The 12,301-nt window shown below is 48.0% G+C and overlaps 1 long non-coding RNA gene across 1 annotated transcript; it reads left to right on the forward strand.

Moving 5' to 3' along the window:
• The first annotated feature begins 6,962 nt into the window (after positions 1-6,962).
• LOC120529998 lies at positions 6,963-12,013 on the forward strand. The gene is made up of 3 exons (XR_005633859.1): positions 6,963-6,978; positions 8,856-8,858; positions 11,847-12,013. It is a non-coding gene; the product is annotated as an uncharacterized LOC120529998 (long non-coding RNA).
• Positions 12,014-12,301: the final 288 nt, after the last annotated feature.

Genomic DNA, 12,301 nt, shown 5'->3' on the forward strand with positions numbered 1-12,301 from the left:
GGACCCTGAGCTTTGCAATTTTGTCTATCTGTATACTTGTATATGGTTGAGATGACAATAAAGTTCACTTTGACTTTTTGACTTTGATATATGATTAAATATTGGACTACGTATTTCAAGATGAGCAAACTTGTTTCAAGTAACAAGACTTTCATTCTCAATTTGGTATTAAGAATTTATATTAGTGACTAGCAAAATACCTGCTCTTCGCAGTGAAGATGTAGCGTGTTACAGAAGTTATGAAAAACAAAAGGAAACATTTTAAAAATAATGTAACATAATTATCAATGTAATTGTTTTGTCACTGTTATGAGTGTTGCTGTCATCAAGGATTTAATTATCATTATTTCTTTCAATCAGGTTCGTATTTGGAGGACGTGCTGTGTTCAAGTTAGATTCCGTGTTTGTCAACCGTTGTAAAGATAACAGGTTTCATTCATCGAATTGTTCACTACCCAAATCGCTACTCATGAATCTAAGATGTTTAACAGGCATTCCCGGAATTAATTTGTGGATTTGCCTGCAAATATTTAGCGGCAGCGTGTCTATGAACTTGTGGAATTGCCTGCGAGTATTTAGCGACAACGTCTCTATGAACTTGTGGATTTGCCTGCGACTATTTAGCAGCAGCATCTCTATTAACTTGTGGATTTTTCTGCGAGTATTTGGCGGCAGCGTCACAAAGTTGTTTTTGTCTAGCTGCATCAGAAAATGCACCACAATGTCTGACATGCCTCCTTTTTACTGTTTTCTCACAGCTTGGATTGCTGCTGTAATAATCGGTTTGAGTTTTTATGGTTTGTTTCAATTACGTTAGTATTTGCAGGACTTGTGTTGAAGTGACATTCGGCATCTGTCAAGCGTTGTAAGCATACAACCGGCTTCATCGATAACTTCGTATCCAGCTTTTGAGAGTTGAAACATTCATAAACATCAAAGTGTCCACTACTCAAATAGTCACCTGTGAATCTAAGATGTTTAAGAGGCATTGGCGGTTCTCCAAAGGTGTAAAATATTTGGCCATTTCGGTACACTTGAAAGCGACAACTGAACAATTCAGCGGCAGCCATCAACTCACATGCAGAAGCAGAGGTGAAGGGCTTAAGCATTTTACTCTTATAGTGCCCCTGTGGAGTATAATTATCTCCTGTACCATCATCGGTCCACACCTTGAACCTGTCCCAGTCATTCAATACATAAGACACAATGTTCCTCCGGATATCAAGATTGAGCCTGATATGGCCGTGCAATATGTAACAAAGAGAAGGCGGCATCTCCGATCATGGAAACGACTCAGTAAGTGACAGTTCTTTGATCAATGGTGATCACCTCGATAGACATGTTAATGGGGTAACGTTGGAACGATAAAGAAAATGGGTACCTGAACAGTAAACAAATTTTAAAATACCTACACAATAACTATAATCATAATAAACGAACAATAAAACAGCGGAGAAGCTGTGGATTAAATAAAAAGGCTGCAGTTATCAGCAGGGGGACATGAATACCGTGTCGAAGCAAAGAAGGGAATGAAGAGCCCGGAGCAACAGACGGCCTTATATGGGCAGGCAGTCAATTACATGGGAGGCGTGGGGATGGGGGACGCAATATAGGCAGGCAGGCAACTACGTGGGAGGCGTGGTGATGGGGGACGCAACGCCGCCTCACACGGTGACCGAGCTGCAGGCTATGGACGTATATATATGTAGGTAAGTAGGATTCAAATATGACCGTTATGCGTAGAATTTTGAAATGAAACCTGCTTAACCTTTGTAAGTAACCTGTAAGGAATGAGCCTGCCAAATTTCAGCCTTCTAACTACACGGGAAGTTGGAGAATTAGTGATGAGTGAGTGAAGTCAGTCAGTCAGTCAGTGAGGGCTTTGCCTTTTATTAGTATAGATATACACATATACACACACACATATATATATATATATATATATATATACATATATGTATATATATTGTAAAAAGAAAGACACACAATCATAAAGGTTTGGGGTTTCCGGTACCGTATACTGTAAGAAATGTTTACAAAATAATAATTGTCAGTGCAGTGTTGCATTATACTATACAGCTGACAGTCAAAATGGCGGAGTGGGGAGCATTTACGAAGAGGGACCGAAAGTAGAGAGAGAGGTTTGCTGGGAAGGAGCCAAGATGGATGTTGGGATTGCTGACAGCATCAGGAGTTGACAGAGGAAGGAAGTGGAGATGCGTGGTTAGCGAGTCAGGCAGAGTCATGGTGGCGGTGCGTCTTTATTTCTGCATTAAATAAAGAGAGAAAGGTTAGTACCCCGCGATTCCCTTCTGGCATACGACTTCACGATACCATTTAGGTCCGTACGTGGCCCCCTAATCACACGTGCGTGACACGACCCCCTCCCCCCCCAGCCCAGACCCATCAGGTCGGGTGGACTGAACCGAGAGGTTGTGAACCTGGGAGAGGGCATTGGCATTGGCCTGAAGATTGCCCAGACGATAAGTGATGGTAAACTTGTAGGGCTGTAGATCCAAAAACCACCTGTTGACTAGGGGGTTCAACTCCATATAAAGTGACAGCCACTGGAGGGCGGCGTGGTCAGTCACCAGAGTGAACTCGCGACCCAGCAGATAGTACCTCAGATGAGTCTCCGCCCACTTAATGGCCAAGGCTTCCCTCTCCACTGCCGCATACCTGGTCTCCCGGTCCAGCAGTTTCCGGCTCAGGTAGATCACGGGGTGCTCGACACCATCGACGCTTTGGCTCAACACGGTGCCCAGGCCTGTGTCCGAAGCATCAGTCTGGAGAAGAAAGGTCAGAGAAAAATTGGGGTTTTTTAATATTGGTGCCGAGGTCAGGGCCATTGGAGCATTGTCATTGAATGCTCGTTCCGTTTTATCATCCCATACCACATATAAAGGAGCCAGTTTCTTTGTTATATCAGTCAAGGGTGCTGCCCTTTCAGAGAAGTGGGGCATGAACCAGAGGTAGTATCCCGCTAACCCCAAGAAGACCTGCACCTGTCTCTTAGTATTTGGGCCATTCCAGGATGTCTTTCACTTTGGAGCATTGTGGTTTCACCTGTCCCCGTCCCACTAGGTAGCCTAAATACTTGGCCTCCTTTAAGCCGAAGAAGCATTTGCGGGGATTGATGCGGAGGCCGACCTTCGCTAGCGTCACGAGGATAGCGAATACCAGCTATATATGTTCCTACCAGGTGCCGGAATAGATGACCACATCATCTAGGTAGGCAGCATAATAGGACTGGTGGGGCCTAAGCACTCTGTCTACCAGACATTGGAAGGTCGCTGGTGCCCCGTGCAGCCCAAATGGAAGGACCTTATATTTCCAATGTCCACTAGGGGTACTGAAGGCAGTTTTCTCCTTGGCGGATGCTGTTAGGGAAATTTGCCAGTACCCTTTAGTCATGTCAAGGGTAGTCAAATATCGAGCCATACCCAATCGTTCAATGAGGTTGTCTACCCTGGGCATCGAGTAGGGATCGAATTTGGAGACCGGGTTAAGACATCTAAAGTCGTTACAGAATCGGCTTGGAAACGAGGACGATAGGACTAGACCACGGACCATGACTCTCCTTAGTAAAGTCCATGTCCAGCATCCGCTGGATTTCCAGTTCTACCTCTGTGCGTTTTGCTTCTGAGAGGCAATAGGGTTGCTCCCTGACTACCACTCCGGGCTCGGTGATGATGTCATGCTCAATCAGCGAAGTACGGCCCGGTGACTCGCTCACCACTTCGGGGACGGCCAGGATCGCTTGTTAAAGCTCCTGCCGCTGGAGGGACGTCAGGTCTGGACTGAGGTTAAGGGCTGATGTGCCTGCGAAAAGGGAGAGGGCCCTACCGGAGTCGGGAGGTTCTTTCCTGTCTCTCCAGGGCTTCAACAAGTTCACATGGTACACCCTCTCGCTTGGTTGACGATTCGGCTGTTTCACCAAATAATCGAGGAGCCCCTTTCTCTCCTTAACCTCGTATGGGCCCTGCCAATGGGCTAATAATTTGGAGTGGGAGGTGGGAACGAGCACCATCATCCGATCCCCAGGGTGGAATTCCCTGAAAGTTGAGTTACAGTTATAACACCGAGCTTGCGCTGTTTGTGCGCGAGTCATGTGTTCTTTTAATACAGGTCTAATTTTGTTTAGTCTGTCATGCGTTGCACGACATACTCTAACACGTTACTGGAAGGCAGAGCCTCAGCTTCCCATCCTTCTTTTTTTATGTACAAAAGTCCCCAGGGCCCCCATACAGAAGCTCAAATGGGGAGAAACCCGTGGAGGCTTAAGGCACTTCCTGGTAAGCAAAAAGCACGAGAGGCAAAAGCTGATCCCAGTTCCTACCGTCCATGCTGACTACCTTGCGCAGCATCTGCTTAAAGGTCTGATTGAAACGCTCTACCAGCCCGTCGGTTTGCGGGTGATAGACAGATGTCTTAAGATGCTTGATATGGAGTAACCTGGCCACCTCCCTGAACATATCTGAGGTAAAGGGCGTACCTTGGTCTGTGAGGACTTCTTTGGGTATTCCCACTCTGGAAAAAAGGCTGACCAACTCCCGTGCGATATTTTTTGTGTTAGCGGAGCGCAGCAGAACCGCCTCTGGGTACCGAGTTGCGTAATCGACCATGACTAATATGTACTTAAGGCCACGGTTTGAGGGCTCCAGGGGTCCCACAAGGTCTACCCCGATCCTATCAAAGGGAATATTAACTAGGGGTATCGGAACGAGAGGAGCACGGTCCCTCCTAGGTATCTGACGTGTCTGACATTCCGGGCAGGACTGACAGAAACATCGGACCTTCTTGTTAATTCCGGGCCAATAGAAGTGGAGTATTATCCTCTTCAGAGTTTTTTCGGCCCTGAGATGGGCGCCTAGGAGGTGGGCATGAGCTAGTTCGCAAACCTCCCGCCGGAAGGTACGCAGCACTAGCAACAACTTCCGTACCTCGCCCTCATGACTCGTGACTCGATACAACAGATCATTCTCCAAAACAAAGTAGGGCTCCTGTGGTAAGGGACTGTTCGCCGAGCGGCTACCAACGGAAACAATAGCATTCCGGGCAAACTTCAGGGAGTTATCATTCCACTGTTCCCTTTAAAATGAAGCAGGCTTAGACCTAAACTGATGGTCCATACTGCCTAAAGGATCTGGTTGCTCGGGGAAAGCAATGGTTCCTCGGCTCGTGCCCTTGCCGGGTGACATTTCTTCCCCCTGGCAGTCTATGTCATCATTGTTTGCCCGTGCGCACGGCGTGGGGGTCGTGGGGAGAGTGCCCTGCCCTTCCATAACCAGACCCAACAAGGCTACAGGAGTGGTTGTTATTCTACCGCTATTACTCTGTGACCAGTCGTGTCCCAAAATCACTGGAAAGGGGGGCTCAGGTAACACAGTGACCGACAATCGACTTAAGTCCCCTTTCCAGGAAATATAGCACTTTGCAGACCAATATGATCTGGTCTTCCCGTGCATGCAAGTGACCTGCAACTGTTGGTGTAACCACTGTTGTGGTAGAATATAACAGCGAGCCACAATGGCTATGTTGCTGCCGGTATCAAATAGGGCCACTACCGAGTGTCCGTTCAGCAACACCAATCCCATATTTGGGATTGCCAAGGGATTGGACAGAGTACAGTATCTTTCAGCGGGCCAAACTGCAGTCCATAGGCTCCACGTTTAAGGGGCAGGTTGGCAAAAGATGTCCGACCTCATCACACTTGAAACAGTGCAGCAAGACCGGCGTTTCTCTGGGCTTCACCGGAGCTTCCGCAGTGCGGCGGGTGGGCTCAGGGGGTAACGACACATCCCTGTTGGGCCCCGCAAGCCGACCTCTCTGGCCCCCCGGTTTGGTGTACCGCGAACTGACGCTACAGGACATCCAGGAGACCCTTCATGTCCTTATATGAGTGCCACCGGACCTGCTGGGTGAGATAACTGGGCATGGCGTTAACTAAACCCTCACACGCCACTTGTTCGACCACCTTACGTGCCTGGGGACCCTCAGGCCTTAGCCAGCGTCCCATCTTGCCCCAGAAGTCAAAGGCTTGAGCTCGGGCCTGCTCGCCTGCTGGTCCGATGTAATGCTGTAGCGGCTTAGGATCTCGGCTTTCAGGAGATCATAACTCGTGGCCTCCTCCTCGGGGAGGTCGTAATAGGCCTGCTGTGCGGCGTCCTTCAGATAGGGTGCCAATATGGACGCCCACTCGGCCCGCTGCCACTGGTTCCGGGTGGCCGTCCTCTCAAAGATGCCCAGGTCGGATTCAATATCGTCCGCCTCCATGAGCAGAACAATCGGAGGAGGTGGAGGTCGGGGTGGCTCTGGTCTTACCGTGTCTGCCTCAGCCAACTGTGCTTTGGTCTCCTCTAATTCGCACTTCATTGCGGCCTGTTAGAGCTGCAGGGACTGGATCTGAGCTGACATCCCTGACAGTACAGTTGTACCGCTATCCCCGGGGCAAACAACTAAACCCCGAGTTAAGGCACGATTAGAAAACTGCTAGTGTAAAGCAGTTCAATATCTATCGGGCAACGTGACCAACGCTCGTCCTTTTATTGACCCCCACCACCTGTCCCAGGCTAGCATTAACCACAAGCCATGACACCAAATAAAGAAGAAGCTAAAGAACAAATATATTATTTTACATATATAAAGAAAAACAAACAAACAAATAAATACCTAACAATCAAAACCCTACTCTCTGGTTTAAACACGTGATATTCGTAAATAAGAAAACCCAGACTGTCCAAATGGGTTTACTGTCCTTATTGTTCAGGGCAAAGAGAAACCCTAACAGAATACGCCGGCTGTCGAGCTGATAACAATAAAGTTTAGTCCTACCGGTCCAAGATATTCGTCAGCGAAATCAAAGAAAAAAGAGTCCGTCTTCAGAGACGCGTCTCCCTTGTGTCGCTGAGTCTCCCAAAAAGAAAAAGAACTTGTTCCAGCAGATCCATTTCTTGGCACTACCTTGTCCTTCTCTTTGTTCCGCCACAAGATGTCTGCCTTTCCCCCCTTCTTTTCCGGCTTTTAAGTTTTCAACACCAACCGTCCTGTCCGAGTTATGACCTCCCCCTTAAAGGTGTATTTACAGCATCCTTTTTCCCTGCAATGCACCCAAAGAGGCAGCAACCGCCCACAGAATAATAGCACATGTGGCATCCGCTACATATTCCCCACCCCCAGACCAAGTGAAGGGCCAAAGTAGGGCTTCACGTTGGTCACATGCACTGTATCTGTTTTTTCCCCAGAGTCAGTTGCCCATTGAACATGGTAATTAACAGGACCTAATTTGCTAAGTACTGTAGCTGGGCCGAACCACTTCGGAGCTAGCTTTGCAGCAAATTTAGTTGAAGCCTTAGAAAGGGGATGCGCCTTCAACCAAACCCGGTCACCTACAGAATAGAGAACTACTCTTCTCCGTTTATTGTAATATCTAGCCTGTTTGGCCTGGGATTTCACCACCCGTTCCCTAACCTGATTCTTTAAAAGTTCTAATAAAAAAAAGTTCTGATATGAAGTAGTATCAGGACAGGGGGGAGTGATATGTCGTTCTAACGGCCCAAGAATTTGTCTTCCAAGAGCTAATTGTGCAGGAGACTCACCGGTACCCTCATGAAAGGCAGAGTTTAGGGCCAAGCGAAGTTCAGGAAGATTTTGATCCCAGTCTTGATGACGGTTCCCAACATAGGAGGCAAGCATGGTTTTCAAATTGCGGTTCACTCGTTCTGAGAGGTTAGCCTGAGGATGGTATGCTGTGGTCTTCTTGTGCTGTACACCCCAATCCATCAAAAAACGGTCCATCTCTGAGCTTGTGAATTGTGGCCCTCTATCTGTGATGATACATCTGGGAACTCCCCAGCGGGTGAAAACTTCACTTCTGAGGATAGAGCAAATACGAGATGTTTTGGCGTCATGCAAGGTGAACAGCTCTACCCATTTAGTAAAATAGTCCACCACTAACATTAAATAAGTTTTTTTCATTTTACTAACTGGGAGCGGTCCCATTAGATCAACCCCCCAAGTTTCTCCAGGGTCTTTCACTGTTGTGGACTGAAGAGGTCCTGCTGGAAAACCAGGTGGGTTCTTGTACTGCTGACAAATAATACAAGTCTTTACATGTTTCCAAACCTCCTTCCTCACCGTTGGCCACCAGGCTACCTCTAATATCCTTTTCAGCGTCTTCAGACGACCAAGATGACCCCCAAAAGGACTATCGTGGAAGTACGCAAGGAACTCCGGCACATGTGATTCAGGGACAACAAGTTGGTATTTGTTTCCTCCCAATCTGGATGGCATACAGCGATATAACACACATTGAAGCTCCTGAAAGGTAATGTGACCCTTTCGCTTTGTGGAATTACTCCGTGCCTCCTGACAAACAGGACTGATGGACTGGGCTCGAACTATGTCCTGAAGATCCAGTGGCAGGTCTGTCCATTGAGTCGATACAAGGGTCACCGCCGAAGTCATAGGTGGTTCCAGAACCCGGGAAAGCGCATCTGGTACCACATTTCCACACCCCTTCCAGTAAAACACTTTAAAAGTATATTGCTGAAGACGCAAAACCCATCGGGTCAATCTGGATGAGGTCTTGGGGCAGTTAAAAGCCCATACCGGGGCACGGTGGTCGGTATATACTTCAAAGAGAACCCCTTCAAGAAAATGTCGCCACTTCTCCACAGCCCAAACTACTGCCAGACATTCTTTTTCGGAGGCTGAATAATTTAGCTCTGGGCCACGTAGGGAGCGGGAAGCATATGCAATCACCCGTTCTTCTCCCTCATTAGTCTGAGTGAGGACAGCCCCAAGCCCTAAGTCACTGGCATCTGTTTGCACCTGAAAGGTAAGGCATGGATCAGGCTGTGACAGGACAGGTGGTACCAAAAGTGCCTGTTTAAGGCTTTTAAAAGCACCTTCGCATTCTGGAGTCCATTCCCACGGTACTCCCTTTCGGGTCAACTGATGTAAAGGGGCAGCGGTGTTAGCTAACTTAGGAATGAATTTGTGGAACCAGCCTACCATCCCCAGGAAGCGCTGCAATGCTTTGATGTTGACAGGAGGAGGATAATCCACAATGGCGTGATCTTATCTGGGTCCACTTTGGCGCCTTCGGCCGACACCACATGCCCCAGGAAAGTGAGGTGGGACTGCAAGAAGAGGCACTTTTTCATGTTCAGGGTCAACTGAGCCTGCTTGAGTCGGTAGAAGATATCATCAAGGTCCAGGAGATGTTGTTCCAATGAAGGAGAGAAGACAATGATATCGTCGATATACACATAGCAGGTCTTCCCTATCAACCCTCTCAGCACTTGCTCCATTAATCTTCTCAAAGGAAGCCCCAGCGTTTTTAAGCCCAAAGGGCATTACCCGAAATTGAAACAAGCCTTCTGGAGTGATCACAGCAGTCTTTTCTATGCTGTCTTCTCCCATACACACTTGCCAATATCCAGACTGAAGATCCAGAGTGCTAAAAACAGCTGCACCACCCAATGATTCTAATATTTCATGCACCAGAGGAATGGGATAGGCATCATGATGAGTTTTAGCATTCAGTCCCCTGTAATCAACACAGAATCGAAAAGTGCCATCCGCTTTCCGGACCAATACTACTGGTGCTGCCCAAGCAGAGGATGAAGGTTCAAGAATACCGTCCTCCAACATGTGGTCAACCCATTCTTTAATAAGCCTCCTCTTCATTGGCGATACCCTGTAAGCCCTAAGTCGGACAGGGACCTCATCCACAGTATATATATGATGAGTAATTGCTGCCGTGCATCCCAGTTTATCTGTCCAAACTGTAGGCCATCTTCTCAATAGAGGCTGCACCTCCCAGGGCTGAGCACCTATGCTAGCTTTTATAGGACTAAGTTCTGCAACGGATTGCCAGATAATAAAAAAGATTGGGCCACCGCAGCTCTTCCCGAGATCTTTCTTCGAACCTGAACGCCTTTCCTCCGGGCAGCGTGTAATCTCCGGACCTCGGACGTAAATTCATGCCTGCTGCAATGATGGAGTCCAACCCCAGCAGCAGTGGCATGGTCAAGCAGTCATCCTCTAAGACATATACGTCCACCTCCCAGGAAACACTGTGCAATGCAAACCTCATCAGGACTTTGCCACTATCACCATACGCCCTCCCGTCTGCCATGAAGAACTTCATTGTACCACTCGCCTTGGGCAGCTCATGGGGTTTCTTAATCTTTTCCCACAAACTGCGCTTCATTAAGGTAAGAGTGCTTCCAGTGTCTACAACCGCATCCCCAGTGATGTCCCTCAAAGTTACTGGCACGACCAACAGGGGTAACTGGGTCCGCACAGTGGTGAGCTCAGCCCCAGCGGATCGGTCCTTTTGTCGTTGACCCCGTCCACTAGGCAAACTACTGCCTGAGGGGTCCTTATTTTTTTGTTTATGTCCCCTCATGGCCGCCCAGTCTTTCTCAATTAAAGTACCAATTTTTACCAGAGATTGTACTGAGCCCACAATACCACGTAAAGCCACACCCAGCCGCGGGTTACAAGCACCGAGGACACGCCTCACGATGTCGTCTTCTGACATACTGGGATTCCATCTCAAACACAGCGCACGATATTCGTAGGCAAAGTCTCTGATGGGCTGCGTAGGGTCCTGGCGGTTGTTCATTAGCTGCTCTTCCACCTCAGCCTGATAATCCGCCGGCAGGAATGCTTCTAAAAATGCGGAGCGGAAAGAAGACCAGTCGGTTATGCTTGTCTTTTCTGCCTGCCACCATGCCAGCGAGGCGTTTAAAAAGCCCATCAACTCCACGTTAGTTAAGGGGTGTAGTTCTAAAAACGAATCCGCCTGTTCCAAAAATCTGAGAACTTCTGCTGATGTACAAGAGGTTTCTAATTTAGGAAATTCTAAGCGTAGTGCCGCGGCAGGTGCAGCAGTAAGGGACACCCTGGAAGTCGTACCTCCCATTGAGTTAGACTGCCGTGATTTCCTACAATAAGCGTCCACGCTCCTCCTTACCACGTCCTGCAGCTCAACTTCCCATTGCTGATCCCTTCTCTGGAGACAAGCAATCAATCGCTGTTCCAAATGCCGCACCTGATCTTGCACGTATTCGCGCATCGCTTCTATAGCGCCTTCCAACGATCCATGCAGAGCCTCTTCGCGCGCAGCGGCCCCTTCAGCCAATTCCTTAATCTGATCGTGCATTTCTTCCATCCGTTCATGCATCTCGCCCCACAACGACGGCAGGATGTTTTCATCTCTTTGCACCTTAGGAGTAGAAATGTATAGCGAATCCAACAGGCTGGTTGCTTCATCGACCTCTTTGTGCACCCTGATGGTAACATGTTCGCCCAACTCGACCCCTATCTCCGGCTCCTCGCTCGGGCCGGTGGCCTCCTGCGCCAAATCCACCGAAGACATCTGAACTATGGTGGTGAAAATACGTGAAAGGAGATAGCGGATATATACTTAGTCAAGTCCCCGTACGGGCCACCACTAATCTGTACCGCTATCCCCGGGGCAAACAACTAAACCCGAGTTAAGGCACGATTAGAAAACTGCTAGTGTAAAGCAGTTCAATATCTATCGAACGCGTGACCAACGCCGTCCTTTTATTGACCCCCACCACCTGTCCCAGGCTAGCATTAACCACAAGCCATGACACCAAATAAAGAAGAAGCTAAAGAACAAATATATTATTTTACATATATAAAGAAAAACAAACAAACAAATAAATACCTAACAATCAAAACCCTACTCTCTGGTTTAAACACGTGATGTTCGTAAATAAGAAAACCCAGACTGTCCAAATGGGTTTACTGTCCTTATTGTTCAGGGCAAAGAGAAACCCTAACGGAATACGCCGGCTGTCGAGCCGCCACAAGATGTCTCCCTTTCCCCCCTTCTTTTCCGGCTTTTAAGTTTTCAACACCAACCGCCCTGTCCGAGTTATGACCTCCCCCCCTTAAAGGTGTATTTACAGCATCCTTTTTCCCTGTAATGCACCCAAAGAGGCAGCAACCGCCCACAGAATAATAGCACATGTGGCATCCGCTACACAGTGTTGAGGTCCTGTTTTTCTGACATATCGGAGTTTCTCTATCCTGCCGACTACACCACTGTAAAAAGAAAGACACACAATCATAAAGGTTTGGGGTTTCCGGCCCCGTATACTGTAAGAAATATTTGCAAAATAATAATTGTCAGTGCAGTATTGCATTATACTATACAGCCGACAGTCAAAATGGCGGAGGGGGGAGCATTTATGAAGAGGGACCGGAAGTAGAGAGAGAGGTTTGCTGGGAAGGAGCCGAGATGGATGTTGGGATT

Source organism: Polypterus senegalus, chromosome 5 (genome assembly GCF_016835505.1).
Source record: "Polypterus senegalus isolate Bchr_013 chromosome 5, ASM1683550v1, whole genome shotgun sequence".
NCBI lineage: Eukaryota > Metazoa > Chordata > Cladistia > Polypteriformes > Polypteridae > Polypterus > Polypterus senegalus.